The sequence below is a fragment of the Rattus norvegicus genome, chromosome 4 (genome assembly GCF_036323735.1).
Source record: "Rattus norvegicus strain BN/NHsdMcwi chromosome 4, GRCr8, whole genome shotgun sequence".
NCBI lineage: Eukaryota > Metazoa > Chordata > Mammalia > Rodentia > Muridae > Rattus > Rattus norvegicus.
The window spans coordinates 143,985,679-144,002,605 of record NC_086022.1 but is presented as its reverse complement, the minus strand read 5'-3'; positions in this window follow the sequence as shown (position 1 = coordinate 144,002,605).

Below are 16,927 nucleotides of genomic sequence, written 5' to 3'. Positions count from 1 at the left end.
GAGGAGTGTGGGCTATCAGGAACACACTACAAGAAAAGTTACATCCTGTCCTTTTTTTCCTGCTAAAAAGGAGTTACAGATCAACTTATTTGAGAGAAGCGCTTATTAAACAGAGTTCCAATTTAGTCCAGAAACACACTTCCTTTGTTCTATTCAGTAAGTCTTGAAAGGCCAACTTGGTGCTCAGCAGAATTCAGGTTGCAATTGAGACCTCCTCCGAGTCAGTACAGATACGATTAGCAGAATGTCTGGCAGACTTTGCTGGACATAGACATTCTGCTGATCATAAGCCTCATCTATCTCCTTCTCCATGTTTATTACTAGTGACAGTGCAGTTTACCGTTTTGGAGAAGCACTCAGAACTAGTCACAGACTGGTGGAGTAGAACAGTCTCCAGGTACTAAGAGAATGTTGTCAAAGTCTGAAAGTCTTACAATTATTTCTATTTGTTTTCTTCCTCCATGACTACGCAGAAGCTACAAAGAGAACCTTATCAGAGAGAAGAGTCAAGAAATATTTTCTGTCTCTCCGGTTTCTTAGATTCAGTGACCAGGAGTGCCAATTAACACTGAAAAGGGTAAGAGGGGTATCACATTGCTAACAAGTCTTGATATCCATTCCTTGGGTAGACATAAGGAAACAGATCCACACATTTCTGCCTCCTTTTCTGAGAGTAAATACAGGGAGCCAGAGTTACTACAATTCTCCTTTCTCACTCAAAGTTGTAGTTTAAACAACAGAATAGTCACAAGGGGAATTAGCAAGCAGAAGTGTCGTGGGGCAAGTGAAATCTTTAGGAACAACAGAGCCTCTTGTTCATCTCAGATAAGAATAACTTGAGCTTTAGGATTCAAGAAAAAAAATCAATTGTTACCAAGGAAACATCAAGTCAGTAGCTTTCGGGTCCTTTATTTCAATAACTTAAAGAATGAAACTCATAGATAATGGGAAGATGTATTTATAAAAGAGTTTTATTATAAAACAAAGATTCAAACCTTTGCTTGGATGCAGTTAGTGAAAATGACATTGCTATTTCCAAGGCAAGAGAAGACAGAGACACGACAATCAGAAAACACAGCTTTCTTCAGCAACTCAAAGGATTCGGGTCACAAGACACATGGTTGGCCCAAAAAGTAAAGAATGATGGACGAGCACACTGGTTCCTGCTGGCCTAGAGCAGACACTGCTGGACATTGATAATCATATGTTCAAACTGACAAAAAAAGCAGCTATCTTAAGTCATAAATACAAGAACTGTCACAAAGTAACCATGGTTGGCTTTTTCTTTATTGCTTTCTAGAACACTATGAATAGACAAAGCCATTGAAGTGTTTATGTGGGGCCTTACAACCAAACTCCAGCAGCAGGAATATACTAGACTGACATTTAAGATAAATTATGTACATCCCAGCATAGATAAACTTGATATATATACATATATATATGTATATGTATATGTATATGTATATATGTCTCTCTTTCTGAATTAAATTAAATTATATATATGCAAATCAGGACTCTGCTTCTGTTAGTAAGTCCCCCAAGACATTTATTTTACCCTGGGCAATTATGAATCTATTTTCCTTTTTCTTCTGATACTATACCCTAGAAAAAGTAGTTATTTGTCCTTGGGCAGTTGGTAGAAGTCAAGCTGGCAGGGAGAGAACAATAAAGGGTCCTCTTCCATGCAAGGATGAGAAGTACTAGCTAGGAGGACAAAGCACCACTTGAGAAGATCATGGGAGAAGCCACCAGAGACAGATGCCACAGGGATCAAGCCTGCATCACAAGCTCAGCTACTAACATTACCTAGCTAATGGTCAAGCTAGTCACAGTGACATGTATACAAAAGAATTAAAGAGACCGTTCACTCAGGAAAAGGCCACACCTACTGCTGGACAACAGATCAGCAACAGCCAGAAGTGAGGAGAGTGACAGGATTCACCTCTGAGAGCAATATGAAGGGCCTTTTGGAGGTGTTGGAACATTCCTACATCCTGGTTGTGGTGGTAAATATGCTATTTATGCTTCTGCCCAATTCATAAAGCCTATGTAGCAAAGCAATGAATTTTTACATATGTCAATAAATTACTACAGGGACTCAGTATACAAATAGACACGAGTGACTACATATATAATAGTAAAAACCTGACCCCACAACTGCAGCAACCTACCCTGGAAACCAACACTATCTTCAATCAATAACGCAGGGAGGCCTGGCAAAAGCTCATGATGATCCTGGGAACTTAGCGGTGATGTCTGTAACCACAAGTCCAAAGTAGACAAGACTTCAGAAATAACTGGCAGCTTTCTAGTTTTTGTCCAGTGTAAGCCAAAGAGATGGAAAGATGGTGCTTCTCAGCCACACAGCTTCTACTTATCTAGCCCTTCATTTTCCCATACCAGCAGCCTCCAATGCAGCTGTACCTAAAGGCTTAGCCATTTTCCTCATTCCAATGCTTTGGACTCTTCTGTCCTTTTTAGATGGTAATTGATTCTCTCTCTGCCCGAAGGTCAGAAAAACTATCCTTTATTTTTCTTGTTTGATTAGTCTTTCCTTTTTGCCTAAATAGTCTACATATTAACTAGAATTGCATTCATAATTTTTTCTTGACTCAGTGGAATTGCCAGCATCCAAGCCTCTACATCCATATAGAACCTCACTTGTCCATTAGAAAAGAATATTAAAAGGGAACAGCACAAAGACACCTTTACCAATGAAAAAAATCTAACAAGACATAATGAATGGTTTACTGTTTATGGCTGGGAAAGACTGAGATTCGTTTGCAGAATGGGGATTCAAAACTTTTAAATTATTTCAATTCACTCTTGTTGTATTGATTATCCAAAATCCCCTGTGCTGCAATTCATTTGCTGCTTAGATAAAGAGATAATGTGAAATTATTAATGTGCTTTTGCCATAAATAATTAACTTCGCCATGGGAAACACTGGGCAAGTCAATTAAAAAAAGACTTCTAATAGTAATTGGTATTTATCTCTCCTGTCTTTATAACTATTAAAAGCTGCTCATAACACTTATTACTGTCACTTGTAGAAAGAATATGTGATTCATCATAATATCAGATGATTTATGTACAGATTGTGAAGGGGGCAGCTCTCCCCTTTTGCCATTCATAAAATGGTAAGCTTCCAATAAATCACTTGGCAAAGATTTCCATTCAAGCACCATCTCATATTTCAGAATAGAGAAAGAGGGCCCTGATATCATGATCATAAATCAAACACTTATTGACATGACCATGTCCATGTACTATTCATTAACAGATTTCAGATATAAGTAGACATTTCGTTTCCTGTTAGTTTTTTTTCTATTACAGAGATGCATACCTCTGTGTATTCATGAGAATTTTACACTTTCTAACCTCATTGATATCAGTGCACTGACTGCATTAATTTGCTACCAATAACCCACATGTGATTATCCTTTTCTCTCCTTGGACCATGAATTATCTCCTGTTGTCTGCAAAAGTCTGAAGAGTAGTGTCACCCTCTACCTTTGTGGGGAGTCTCCACAAGTGCTGGGGGCCAGAATGAGATGTTGACTCCATGTGTCATGTCTCCTGACCCATCCCTGTCTTCTGCCCACAGTGATAGGGGAAAGTATCAAGGCTATAGTGGAGGTAGAACTTAGCATAGGTACCAACATGCATGCAAAGGGCTACTCATCTAATCATGGGTCCTCTCCTTGAGTCTGCTTTATATTCTATGCCTTGATTTTTAGTCTGTTTCTTCCAAACTCCACATGTTGAAATTTAATATCCAATTAAAATATGTTTACAGAGTGTTGGTGAATATGTTGCCTAAGACCTCCTATACTAGCATAGCATTTTTTCTCCAGAGTTTTTCAGCAAAATATGAACAGCATGGCTCATTGTTTTTCAGCCTATATGTGTAATTTCTGATGCTCATGTTCTGAGACATCATAGCATTTCATATGATACATCTGTCAGCAGCCTCACCACAGACCTTTCAAAAATTTCATTGTTTCTTCAAGTACACCTGAGGAACCTGAGACATAAAGATGTTTAAATAAGTGGCCTGAAACCACAGAGGATATCTCTTTTTGAATCTAAGCTAGTCCTTGTCTGTCAGCATACCACTTTATTTCATGTGTTATAAAATCTCTTTCAACAGAATAGTTTGGATAGCCAGTAAAAGGCACTGAAGGATGCAATTGTCCCTGTACTCATAACTGTATCTCTTTTTTTCCCTTCACCCATAGGGATGATATACAATGTCTAACACACAATGGTGTATTTAGACTTCCCATGTGAGGAGAGAGGGATGTGATAAACTTTTGGGCAAGAAGCTTAATTCTCAGAAAGTCTAGATAGCTAAAGCAAGAACTTGAAGGTAGTCTCTATGCAATTTGTAGAGTAAGAGATAGAACATAGTACATCTATGCCTTTATAGCAAAGAAAATTCTTAATGGGAGAGGGGTTTCAGTACCCTTTCAACTCATTTACAGTACTCAATAAAATAATTTCTCTAAAGTCTCTGCTATATCTTCATTGGCCTGATGCCATGATGGTTTTTACTTTAATCTTATTTTAGGAATTTTTCCTGTCTACACCCTCAATCCTGGAAATTAACTCAATGCAAATGAAAATCCTTGCATTTGTTCTTCTCATACTGGCATGCCTTGAAAATGACCCATGAGCACTACACGGCCATAAGTTAATTCCTAAGTAGCCTAATACACAGAGGCCTGCTTCACATTCTGATTTTTTTATATCATGGAGAGTGAATTCCCTGGGTTAAGTTTAGTTGTTTCTTCTGTTTAAAAAAAAAAGATTAGGATTAGTCGATCCCAAAACTTCCTTAATTCAAAGCTGGTAATACAGGATTAAAAATGTTCAATGCAGAGGCGGATACTTGCAGCCAAGCATTGAACTGAGAATTGGATCGCTATTGGAGGAGTTAGAGAAAGGATTGAAGGAACTGAAGGGGTTTGCAAACCCATAAGAACAACAATAACATCCAACCAGAGCTCCCGGGGACTAAACCACCATCCAAAGAGTGCACATGGACAGACCCATGGCTCTAGCTGCATATGTACAGTGGATGGCCTTGTTGGGCACCAATGGGAGGAGAAGCCCTTGGTCCTGCCAAGGCTCAATCCCCCAGTGTAGGGGAATGTCAGGGCAGGGAGGTGGGAAGGGGTAGGTGGATGGGTGAAGAAACATTCTCATAGAGGGGGAAAGAAGATGGGATTTTTAAGCTATTAATAATCTCCAACAAATCTTACCATATCACACTAGTATTTCTGTCACTTTTTTAATCAGAGTGATGTGCCTTCTTACTTGAGTTGGCCATTCCCCTTCCTTCCTTGTCTTCCTGGAAGACACAAATACATTCTAATTGAGGTAATTTTTTTTTCTTTTTTCTTTTTTTTTTTATTAACTTGAGTATTTCTTATATACATTTCGAGTGTTATTCCCTTTCCCGGTTTCCGGGCAAACATCCCCCTCCCCCCTCCCCTTCCTTATGGGTGTTCCCCTCCCAACCCTCCCCCCATTGCTGCCCTCCCCCCATAGACTAGTTCACTGGGGGTTCAGTCTTAGCAGGACCCAGGGCTTCCCCTTCCACTGGTGCTCTTACTAGGATATTCATTGCTACATATGGGGTCAGAGTCCAGGGTCAGTCCATGTATAGTCTTTAGGTAGTGGCTTAGTCCCTGGAAGCTCTGGTTGCTTGGCATTGTTGTACTTTTGGGGTCTCGAGCCCCTTCAAGCTCTTCCAGTTCTTTCTCTGATTCCTTCAATAGGGGACCTATTCTCAGTTCAGTGGTTTGCTGCTGGCATTCGCCTCTATATTTGCTGTATTCTGGCTGTGTCTCTCAGGAGCGATCTACATCCGGCTCCTGTCGGTCTGCACTTCTTTGCTTCATCCATCTTGTCTAATTGGGTGGCTGTATATGTATGGGCCACATGTGGGGCAGGCTCTGAATGGGTGTTCCTTAAGTCTCTGTTTTAATCTTTGCCTCTCCCTTCCCTGCCAAGGGTATTCTTTTTCCCTAATTGAGGTAATTTTGAAATCCATAAGTTTCAAACATTTGTCCTCAGAATTATGGATATCCACTTTGGATCTCATGTCACTTGCTCTTTGAAATGTTAGGACTAGATAGATAACAAAAAAATGAGATAAAATGGCCTCAAGAGGGAAACTAATAGTAAACTTAACATGTACTATCTAACTACATGGCACAGAGAGCACCCTTTCTACTCACAGACCTGATCCTTCCTAAAACTCCAGTGAAGTAAAGTGGGTGCTATTATGATTTGCTTTTAGAGATTAGGAAACTGAGGCACAGAATCTATGTAGACATTTAGTCTGTTCCATCATATCATGAGATATTTTCAAGACCTTCAGAACAACACTTATATTAAAAACAAAAGGGACTCAGTAAAGAATTTAGGCAAGGGGTCGTACTTTAGAGATCATGTCATGGGCCAATGTGGAAAGGATTAATCAATCTCCCAGCATCTCAGCGCAGCCCTATTACAACCCTTCCATGGGCTTTCTACTTAGTTAATTTCTTCATGAGACTATTTATATCATTTATAAATCATATTAAGATTATGTTGTAAAATATTTATATTGTATAATATATTAAAATTATAAATCTTCATAATGTTTAATAAGCTTTCCAGCAGCTGACTCATTTTCCTGTTGTTTATGACAAAATAATGAAAATTAATCACCTCCTTATAAATGTGCTTTTGTAACTCAGTGCAGTTAGTCAATGCTTGAATTTTCCTCAATTCCCTCCACCGAGGTCTAATTACATCTTTAGCTAAGACTTAGGTCAAACTAACTCCCTAGAGGGGCATTGTGGATTATGTCTATAATCTCAGCACCTAGGCAGAGGCAGAAGGATTGCCAAAATTTCAAACCCAGCCTAGATTACACAAAAATTTCCCAGCTAGCCTGATCTACAAAGTAAGACTCTCCCTCAAAAAGAAAACAACGAACAGCAGCAAGAAAAGAAAAACCTAACTTCTATTCTTAGTTTCTAGTCCTAAGCCACCTTCCTCTGGTCTCCTAGCTTACTTTCCCAAACAAATTTAAACTCTAGAGTGGGGATCAAATATTATACCACTATGCATACCACTATGTTTCCAAAGTTCAACTGATTCCTGATTCTGGTGAAAAAAGAAAACTATTTAGGAATCTATCATTCAGAGATCTTATCTTAACCTCATAGTCAAGAAGTTTCAACAACCAATCCATTTCCTTGTTCAAGGAAGTTTGGGCTAGGGTGACTTAATGAATAAGCATAGCAAGATTCCTTTGATAGAAAGCAGGTAAATATTTGACCAATTGAACAAAATGCTAAATGTCCCTTGCTATGTATCATGATCATTCTTACTGGAAACACAAAGAAAAAATACCTTCCCAGAGATAGGCATAAGAGTGTTCTCCTGTAATAACAGTGCTCAGAAAGCACAGACAGGAAGAGCACAAGGTCAAGGCTACCCATGAGTCTCCTAGTGTAAGATCTTATATCAAAGAGTCAAAGACAAACACACACACACACACACACACACACACACACACACACACACATACATGTTGGGCAGAGTGGGAAGAAAAGAGACAGAGAGAGATAGATACACACATAAAAAGGGGGAGACACAGTAGGAGAGACAGACAGACAGACAGAGACAGAGATCTTATTTTTGAGACTGACAAATTTTTTAAAACATAAAATTAAAATGTTTTACTTAGTGTGTTAGCTACTTCTCTATTACTGTTCATGACCAGTGCAATTTATAAAAGTGATTAATTTGAGCTTATAGTTCCAAAGGTTTAGAGTCCAAGATAGCAAAACAAAGGCATCATGATGGAAACAGCTGAGAGCTTACGTCTTGATCTAAAAGTAAGAGGCAGAGAGAAAGAGACAGTAAAATTTTTCCAAATGTTTTGAAACCTGAAAGCTTGCCCCCAGTGGCACACCATCTCCAACAAGGCTACGTCTCCTAATACTTACCAAAGAGCTCCATCCCCTGGGAACCAAGTATTCAAACATGTGAACCTATGAGGAACATTCTCATTCAAACCACCACATTCCCCTCTCTGGTGCCCATAGGTTCATGGTCATATTATAAAGCAAATTAAAGTTAGCCCAACTTCAAAAGTCCTCAAAGACTTCCGCAACCTCAACATACCTAAACATCTCAAGTCCAAAGTCTCTTTTAAGATTTGAGGCAATGCCGAGTGGGAGGGTTGGGGATTTAGGTCAGTGGTAGAGCGCTTGCCTAGGAAGCGCAAGGCCCTGGGTTCAGTCCCCAGCTCCGAAAAAAAAAAAAGATTTGAGGCAATGACTTAACTCTAATCCCTGTAAAAGTCAAAGAAAAAGGAAAAACATATTCTTTCATAAAATGGTACAGAATATACATCAACATTCCCAATGAGAGGAAGAGAGGCATCATGAGGAAATACTGGACCAAAGAAGACCAAAACAGAACAGAGTGAATTCTAAATCCTGTAGCTGCATGTCTGATGTTCATACACTTAGATGATTCTTTCCTTTCAGCTTTTCACCTGGAACATATTTCTTTCTCTTTGGTATCTCCTACATCTTGCAGACATCAATTCAATCAAGTCTATATTTTCATACAACAAACGGTCAAGGCCTTCATTCAATCGCTCTTCTGCCATATTCCTGGCCTCAGTAATTATCGCTAACAAGGGAGAAAGATTCTATCACTTCTCTCCTCCTATATTCTTCATGAATCTAAAACCTGGACCACATAGACAACACAGCCAAGTTCTTCTCCCTGCTTGAGATGGATTTTTTTTCTTTTAGCTGTATGGGAAAAGAAAATATTCTTCAAGTCTTGTTTTTACAAGTTGGGAGCTTAGTTAATGGGGGTCTTACCCTGAAGACAATACCCCTACAATGCTTATTTTACTCCATTTTGAATCAGAATTTCTTTTAACTTTTTGATCTCTTTAATCACAAACATCATTTCCAACATTTATTGCCTATTGCAGGACTACTGGAATACAAAATGTAGTCTCAAAAATGGTCTGTGTGATTAGCAAAACTACTAATATTACAGCAAAAATATTAGCAAAAGTTAATCTAGAGATGGGTGAATTGAGGACCATGGGTTTACAAAATAGAGTTACCATAGATTATTTGTTGATTAAGCATATTCTTGGTTGCCAACAATTTTCAGACACGTGTTGCTTTAATGTGTCAGATTTTTCTCATGCTAGTGATGATCAAATTAATCATCTACATAAAGAGAAAGAACTCTCAAGTGACCTTTGAGGGCCAACCTGATTAAGATACCCTTTTCTTTTCCTTGATCCTCTGTCAGAATGACATCGATAAAATCAGTATGTGGTTATCCAAGTTTTTCTTATAAAATATTTTATATAATGCATAATCATCAACTTGAACCTTTATTATATTATATACTGCTAACATCATAATTAAGTTTATAAAACAGTGACTGTCACAATCATGTCTAAAAACCAGGGCAAAATGCTTTCTCTTACTCATTTTCATAACAAAATTTATGTACTTAAATTATTACACTGGCTACATTTTATAATACAACATGATCTGGGTAAGTATAGTAAAAAATCTAAGTAAGTATACCACCAAAACCTGCACACCAATAGTTATTCACAAAAGCCAAGGTATAGGATCGTCCTTGGTGTCCAATCACATGAATAAAATATAACTCAAATACACAATGGGGTTCTATTCACCAATAAAAGGAGCAAAATGATGTTATTTACAAATAATAATTGATGTAACTGGAGATTGTTACATTAAACAAAAGAGTCAAAAAGACAAATATTGCATGGTTCTATGAAATGTACTATATATAAAAACACAAACACATACTCACACAGACAGGAGATAACTTGGGTAGGAGAGTACCATGAAAATGAAAAACAGGTCACAAGAGAAAATAATGTGAATAACAGCAAACAAAATATAATGGTGTATATATGAAGATATCATAGTAAAATACATTATATTCTACACTAAGTAAATATCTTAGTTAAGAAAAAGAAATCACTACACTGGCATTCTTGCCTGGCTACAGGAGATGGCCTCTTCAGATTCCATATCCCAATAATGTGAGTCATAGCTAAGGTCACCCCCATTAACTCTTGGGCATCTCCCTTATCCCAGGTCTCATTCTGGAGATGTCTCCCAACTCCTCACCCCTATCAGTTGCAGATTTCCATTCATTTTCATGGCAATCTCTCCTGTCCTTCCCATACCTGATCCTGAACCTCCCATTCTCCTTCCCACCCCACTTCTTCCCAATTCCCTCCCTCCATCAGCCTCTTACGACTATTTTATTCGCCCTTCTAAATGATATTCAAAGCTTTCTCTCTTGGGCTTTCCTTTTTGTTTAACTTCTTGGGGTCTGTGAAGTAAACATAGTACCTGCATTGTATGGCTAGTATCTATATATAAGTGAGTACCACTGATGTCCTTTTGGGACTGGGTTACCTCACTCAGGATGATATTCTAAGTTCCATCTATTTGCCTGAACAATTCATGATGTCTTTGTTTCTAATAGCTAAATGGTTTCCCATTGTACAACTGTACCACATTTTCTTTATCCATTCTTCACTTGAGGGACATCTAGGTTGTTTCTGGTTGCTACAAACAAAGCTGCTATGAACATAGTTGAGCAAATCTTTGCGGGATGGTGGAGAATCTTTTTGGTATAGCCCAGGAGTGGTATAGCTAGATTTTGAGCTAGAACTGTTCCCAGTTTTCTAAGAAACCACCAAATGGATTTTCAAAGTGGAACTTTCAACCCCAAATTTATCCTTTTACAAGAAATTCAGGCACAAGGGATGGAACAGAAATAGAAGGAATAACTAACCAATAACTAGCCCAACTTGAGACCTATACTGTAACCAAGCACCAATCCTTAACACTATTCATGATACTCTGCTATGCTTACAGATAGGAGCAAGTTATTGTCTGAGAGGCTCCACCCCTCCCCGCAGTAGATGATCGACTCAGAGGCAAATAGTGGATAGAGCTTGGGGACTCTTATCGAAGACTGGGAAGACGTATTGCAGGTCCCAACTACACAAGAAGACCAACAGAGTCAACTAACCTAGAGCCTTGGGGCTCTCAGAGCCTGAAACACCAAGCAAAGAACATATACTGGCTGGAACTTGGCCTCAGCCCACATATAGCAAATGTGCAGCTTGGTCTTCATGTGGGTCTGAACAACTGGAATGGGGGCTATCCCAAAAGCTGTTACTTGTCTGTGGGTTTTGTTCTCCTAGCTGGGCTGTCTTGTCTGGGCTCAGGGGGAGAAGAAATGCTAACTGTGCAGAGACTTGAAGTACCAAGGTAGGAGGATACTTAGGAGGCCCTTACCAGCTCAAAGGAGAATCGGGGGGAGGTAGGGAAAGGATTGTGGGAGGGGGTGACTGAGAAGAGGGCACTGAGCAAGATGCAAAGTAAGTAAGGAAATTAAATTAAATTTAAAAAAAAGTAAAAGAAATCAAACTGAAAGATTTCTCCAGCAGAACAATAATGTAAAGGGATGTTTCCACCTAGCCCAACCTTGTATAATAAGGAACTAAATTTTCACACTATGTGCTGCAGCATTCATCTCTGGAGGCTCCACAGGAAATGGATCTGAGCCCTTAAAGTTATGCTTCAAATTATGTCCAAAAGAAGGCCAACAAACAGCCAAACAAGACAATGACAGTGGTAGAAAGCAAAAAAATTAAGATGCAAGATCTACCATGAAGTTCAAGAAGAAGGACAATCAGAGTTCAGATGCTTCAGTCCTTCTTAGAAGGGGAACAAAAATATTCACAGGAGGAAATATGGAGGCAAAGTTTGGAGCAGAGACTAAAGGAAACATCATCCAGAGACTGCCTTACCTGTGGATCCAGGCCAAGTACAACCACCAAAACCACACAAAATTGCTGATACCAAGAAATGCAAGCCAACAGGAGCCTAATATAGTTGCCTCCTGAGAGACTCGGCCAGAGCATGACAAATACAGAGGTGAATGCTCACAGTCAACCATTGGACTGAGAACAGGGTCCCCAGTGGAGGAGTTAGAGAAAGGATTGAAGGAGCTGAAGGGGTTTGCAAACCTGTAGGAACAACAATGCTAACCAACCAGAGCTCCCAGAGACTAAACCACCATCCAAAGAGTACACATGAACAGAGCCATGTCTCCAGTTGCATAGGTAGCCTATGAGGATGGCCTTGATGGGCATCAATGGGAGGAGAAGCCCTTGGTCCTGCCAAAGCTCGATGCCCCAGTATAGGGTAACATCAGGGCAGGGAAGCAGGAAGGGATGGGTGTGTGGGGGGGTGGGGGGGGAACACTCTCATAGAAGCAGGGGAAGGAGGGGTGGGATAGGGGGTTTATGGATGGGAAACTGGGAAAGGGGATAACATCAAAATGTAAATAAAAAATGTCCAAAAAAATAATAAAAACCAATAAATATTCATATGTTTTAAAAAAACAAACAAAATAAAAACAAGGGGTCTAATAAAGCACAGAAGGGTTTAATCCAACAAAAATCCTGATGAGGAAAGCACCTCTTGCATACAATCAACATATGATAGATACTGTATATGTGTAATATATATAGTCTAGATGTAGATATTTGATGGCATAAATACAAATGTTTTACATGTATAAACACGAAAATGAAAATATATAAAAATAAGCATAAACATAGACAGGGCTTTAATATTTCTCTGTTTTTTTTCATACTTTTACTTCTTTTTAAATTTTATTTAATCAAATTTTTTACACTCTAGATTTTATACAAGTTTTGGTCCATCCTCTGACTGTTACCCATCACATAACTCCTTGTCACACCTCTATATCCAGGAGGAGGACCCCACCCCCTCAACCCCTACCCCAACAGAATGCTAAACATTCTGGGGTTTCCAGTCTCTTTAGAGTTAGGTGCATCTTCTCTGATTGAAACCAGACCTCGCAATCCTCTACTGTATATGTGTTAGGGAACTCATATCATCTGGTATATGCTGCCTGGTTTGAGGTTCAGTGTCTGAGAGATCTTGGGGGCGGCCCAGGTTAATTGAGACTATTGGTCCTCCTAGAGGGTTGCCCTCCTCCTCAGCTTCCTCCAGCTTTTCCCTCAATCGACCAGAAGTGTCAGCAGCTTCTGTTCATTGGTTGGATGCACATATCTGCATCTGATTCTTTCAGCTGCTTGTTGAGTCTTTTGGAGGGCAGTCATGATAGGTCCTCTTTGTGAATGCCCCATAGCCTCAGTAATGGTGTCAGCCCTTGGATCCTCCCCTTGAGCTGGATCCCACTTTGGGCCTGTCCCTGGACCTCCTTTCCCTCAGGCTTCTCTCCATTCCCATGTAATTCTTTCAGATAGGGCAATTACAGTTCAGAGTTTTGTTTTTATTGGATATTTAATGTATTTACATTTCAAATGTTTTCACAATTCCTGGTTCCTTCCTCTCCCATCCTTCCTCCCTCTGCTTTTATGAGGATGCTTCCCCTCCAACCCACACACTCCCAAATCAACACAATGGCATTCCCCTGCAATGGAGAAAGGGCCTTCACAGGACCAAGGGCTTCTCTTCCTATTGATGACAAACAATGCCTTCCTCTACTATATATGGAGTTGGAGCAATGGGTCCCTCCATGTGTACTATTTGGTTGGTGGTTAAGACCCTGGGAACTCTGGAGGGTCCAGTTGGTTAATATTCTTCCTATGGGGTTGATAAGCCCTTCAGCTCCTTCAGTGCTTTCTCTAACTCCTCCTTTGTGGTACCCACACTCAGTCTGATGATTAGCTGTGAGCATCCTCAACTGTATCAGAAAGGCTCTTGTAGAGCTTCTCAGAGGACATCTATATTAGGCTCCTCTCAGCATGTACTTCTTGGCTTCGGCAATAGTGCCTGGGTTTGGTGACTGTATAGTCTCTGCATGACCTTTTCTTCAGTCTCTGCTCTACTCTTTGTCCCTGTATTTCCTCCACTAAAAAAGATTGAAACATCCACACTGCATCCACACTTTGGTCTTCCGACCATGTGGTTGGTAAATTGTATCTTAAGTATTCTGAGCTTTTAGGCTAATATTCACTTATAAATAAGTAAATACCATTTGTGTTCTTTTGTGACTGGGTTACCTCACTCAGGATGATATTTTCTAGTTCCACCCATTTGCTTAAGAAATTCATGAAGATATTGTTTTTAATAGATGAGTATTACTCCATTGTGTAAATGTACCACATTTTCTGTATCCATTCCTCTGTTGAAGGACATATGAGTTCAAGTTTCTGGCTTTTATAAATAAGCCTGCTATGAACATAGGGGAGCATGTATCTTTGTTATATATTGAAGCACCTTTTTTATTGGATATTTTTTAATTACATTTCAAATGTTATCCCCTTTCCTAGTTTCCCATCCATAAATCCTGTATACAATCCTCCCACCCCTTCTTCTATGAGGGTGTTCCCCCACCTCACCACCCTGATATTCTCCTATACCGGGGGGTCCAGCCTTGGCAAGACCAAGGGTTTCTCCTCCCAATGGGGCCCATCCTCTGTTACACATGCAGCTGGAGCCATGGGTCTGTCCATGTATATTCTTTGGATGGTGGTTTAGTTCCTGGGAACTCTGGTTGGTTGGTATTGTTTTTATGGGATTGCAAACCCCTTCAGCTCCTTCAATCCTTTCTCTAACTCCTCCAATGGGGACCCCTTGCTCAGTTCAATAGTTGGCTGCACGCAGCCACCTCTGTATTTGTCATGCTCTGGCCAAGCTCCTCAAGTGACAGAGAAATCAGGCTCCTGTGAGCATGTATTTTTTGGCACCAGCAATATTATCTGGCTTTGGTGGCTGCATTATGGGATGGATCCTCAGGTGGAGCAGGCTGATAAGTGGATTTTAGCCCAACATCTTGGAATTTCCAAGATATAGTTTACAGACCATAGGAAGCTCAAGAAATGGAAGACCAAAGTGTGGATACTTTATTCCTTCTTAGAATGGAGAACAAAATACTTATGGGAGGAAATATAGGGACAAAGAGTAGAGCGGGGACTGAAGAACAGGTCATCCAGGGACAGCCCCACCTGAGAATCCATCCCATATGCAGCCACCAAACCCAGACAGTATTGCTGATGCAAAGACGTGCACGTTGATAGGAACCTGAGATGGATGTATGTTGAGATGCTCAACCAGAATCCTACTGATATAGTTGAGGATGTTTGCAGCTAGGAGTTAGAGAAAACACGGAAGGAGCTGAAGGGCTTTGTAACCCCATTGGAAGGACAACAATATCAACCAACCATATCCTCCAGAGCTCCCAGGGACTAAACCACCATCAAGAGAGTACACATGGAGCAAGGGATGGTTCATCCACATATGTAGCAGAGGATGGCCTTGTCAGGCATCAGTGGGAGGAGAGGTCCTGTGAAGGTTTGAAGTCCCAGTTTAAGATAATACCAGGGCAGGGAGAAGAGAGGGAGTGGGTAGGTGGTTAGGGGAGGACCCTCATAGCAGCAGGTTGTGGCGGGGATGAGATAGGTGGTTACCACATAGGCAACCAGGAAAGGAGATAACATTTAAAACGTAAAGAAAGAAAATATCCAATAAAAGAAGAAATGATTGGAAATATAATATATATAATATTTTAAACAAGAAGAAATTTAAATTTAAGATAATACTGAAATACTTAGTGGAAGACTAGGAAAAATATGTTTGTACCTCTACTTTAAGATGAAACTTAAATAAGAATATCATGATAAATAAATTAAGTAAAAATAAGTCTGTAAGTATCCTAGAGAAATTTCATTTGTGATGGTGAGGATAAAAAAATTTCTTAAATATAATAAATAAAAATATGAAGAAAATGATCTGACATAAGCTATACTAAGAAACTCAGTATTTTCATAGCAATAAACAAATCTAGAGAATATTATGCGAGGGAAAATATTCATGACATAGCACAGATAGAAGACAAGTTTATTTGCTATGCAATGAATGTCTACAAGGCACAAAATAAAACCAACACTAGTAATGAAACATGGATGGTGGACAGGAACAGCTTGCTCTGGAAAAGTGCAGCTGCTAAATACGTGGAATAGTCCTTAATCTTTCTTTTGTAAAACCATCCTATTAGTTGACATGCTAAAAACACATTTGTTAAACCCGGTGTCAGCAAGGCTGTAGAAAAGGGATATTTATTGGTGGCTTTTAAAAAGACAAAGTGGTTTATCTTCATAGAAATTGAACTACACCTGTCAATGTTTACAATATGCATTCATTAATCAAGGCATCTCATATTAGGTGATATTCAATATACACACACACCTGTAGGGGTTTCGGATATCATACTGTCTATAACAACGAAACCCTAGGAACAACCTATCATTCATCAGCAGAAAGCAGTAAAATAAATTGTACCTCCACGTTTAAGTAACCAGCAGTGTTCAAAATAGGGAAGAATTTTGTAGCTCCTAAGATAGCAAATTCTGAGATGATAGTTATATCTCAAGGACTAGGGAAAGACACTACAGAATATAGAATTGTGTTTTCTGAAAAGTGCACATTATCAAATAACACAGAAAATATAAAACTACAAGAAATGATTACAATTGTTATTTCTATGGAAAAGAAACAAGAAGTTTAGAGTTAAACTTTAGATACAGATTTTGGATACTTTGGGTTTCTTCCCTGTATTTCCTTACCTTTCTGTTTTAACTATGTACATTACATTAAAAATATTGAAACACAGTGAATAGCTTTGAAGGAGAAAAAATATAATACCAGCATTTTATTTTTAGAAAGGAAGTGATTATTACTAACCAAGGCTATAGTTTACCAATAAAATATCCTCAAGCCTTCCCAAGGCCATGGGTTCCATTTCTAGTATACCAAATATAAAA